At 44.2% G+C, this 2,180-nt stretch overlaps 1 protein-coding gene across 1 annotated transcript in view; it reads left to right on the top strand.

Moving 5' to 3' along the window:
• The window catches only part of TXNDC17 (thioredoxin domain containing 17), a 13,051-nt gene that overhangs the window by 9,054 nt on the left and 1,817 nt on the right, over window positions 1-2,180 (top strand). The gene's annotated exons all lie outside the window — the stretch shown is intronic.

Raw genomic sequence — 2,180 nt, 5'->3', positions numbered from 1 at the left:
GTCCCCGGAGTCACTCTCTCCTCTGCTGCAGCGGTCCAAGTTCCCATAAATCATAATGTTCTATACACAGTGTATAGATGTGAGGATGCTGAGGAACATTCCAGTGCTTCAGTGACCAAAGAAGAAGAAGGTAGCCAGCTCGGTATTTCAGTTAGTATAATTCCTTTTTTTTTGTCTGCATTCTGGTTGTACAGCAATCGGCATTGGAAACTACCAGCCCTTTACATGTGACATTGTGCAACTCATGGTGTCACTCGGTGCCCACCCCCCACTGGTTAATGGCTGGTAGTTGCCAAAGCTGATTGCTGGCAAACCAGAGCGCAGAGAGAAGTAAAATATGGTGCTATGCATTTATCAAGGTAGAATATTGCTGTTGTGAACACTTGTATCTTAAGAAGTGCATAGCACCATGTTTGACTCTTGATATTCTAAGGTGAACTTTCATTGTAGCTTTGAATTTGATTGGTGGCTTTGAAAAAGTAACTTCACTGAACTTAGTTCTGACAGATTGATACAAATGTGCATTGCTCTTCGCTGGCTTTATGAATGAGGGGGAAAAAAAGCAAGTAGGAGATGAATCACATGACCTGCTAGTCATGTAACCAGCTCTCCTCCATTCATGGAGTTATCTATGCTGCCTAAGGGCCCGTTCACACCAGATGCAGTGCATTCCGGCCGGATTCTAGCCAGCACGACCTGCCCGGCTCACTTTTTTGGGGGGGCAGGAGGGGCCATTGAAGTGAATGGCACCGTAGCCACACACCCTGGCAGCAATGCGATCGGGCGCACGGGATCGCGCACGGGATCGCAAGGCATTATGCCTGCGGTCCGGTGCTATCAAAATAGCAGATTGCAGCATAATGTGCCTTGCGATCCCGTGCGGCCAACCGCATTGCGGCCGGAGGGCGTGGCTTGTGTGCCCATACACCTTGCAATTATCATTCGATTTTTCAAACGAAATCGGGTTTTTGTAGGATAATTGGCCAGTTGATGGTAGAATTTTGTCTATCGGGCAGGCTAGAAAACTTTGTTCAGATCGTACGAAAATCGATGGATTAGTGGCATTCTCTACAAAAGACAATTGCAACATGAACACTGCACATGCGCAAATGAAAATCCGTTCCGTCGATCGCCGAAATTCGGTCAGTTTAGTACTGCTAATGAATGATAATTGAAATCCACATTGGTCTGTGCATGATGGGGCAGTCGTGCAGAAATCGAACGAAAGTATGGGCACCTTTACACGGCATCAGCAGTATAATGAAGAGCAGATAGCGGTGTCCACTCTGTTATAAATGAGCCTCTCGGTGCATGAAAACATACAGGTGAAACTCGAATAATGACAATATCGTGCAAAAGTTCATTTATTTCACTAATGCAACTTGAAAGGTGAAACTAATATATGAGATAGACTCATTACATGCAAAGCAAGATAGTTCAAGCCGTGATTTGTCATAATTGTGATGAGTATGGCTTACATAGTTACATAGTATTTGAGGTTGAATAAAGACATTAGTCCATCAAGTCCAACCTATTAGGATCTCATTCTAGGAGTACCTGTACCCCTGTATATTACGGTCCCTTAAGAAATCGTCCAAAAGTTTCTTGAACAATTCCACATTATTTGCTGAAATCACCGCCTGTGGCAGTGAGTTCCAGACCCTAACTGATCTTACTGTGAAGAACCCCCTTCGCCCCTTGTGCTGGAATTTTTTTTCCACCAATTTTAGGTGGTGGCCTCTAGTTTTTGTAATGGAGTTAATTTTAAACAGTTTATCGCTAATGTTGCTGCCACCATTGAACATTTTGTACATGGAGATTATCATATCCCCTCTTTATCTCCTCGCGTCCAATGTGAACATGTTTAAATTTATTAGCCTTGTCTCGTAGCTCTGGTCCTCCATCCCCTTAATTAGTTTGGTTGCCCTCCGCTGGACTTTTTCCAGCTCAAGGACATCTTTTCTTAGTACTGGTGACCAGAACTGGACCGCGTACTCCAGATGAGGTCGAACCAATGATCTATAAAGTGGCAAAATTATAGACTTGTCCCTGCAATACATCCCCTTTTTAATACAGGACAAGACCCTGCTAGCTTTGTTTACAGCAGCCTGGCACTGCAAACTACCTTTCAGTTTGTGGTCTACAATGACCCCCAAATCCTTCTCCATTTCTGACTTCCC

Source organism: Nanorana parkeri, unplaced genomic scaffold (assembly GCF_000935625.1).
Source record: "Nanorana parkeri isolate BGI_ZX_2015 unplaced genomic scaffold, ASM93562v1 scaffold181, whole genome shotgun sequence".
Classification (NCBI taxonomy): Eukaryota; Metazoa; Chordata; class Amphibia; order Anura; family Dicroglossidae; genus Nanorana; species Nanorana parkeri.
The sequence above is the reverse complement of the archived record's forward strand: the minus strand, read 5'-3'. Positions and strand labels throughout refer to the sequence as shown.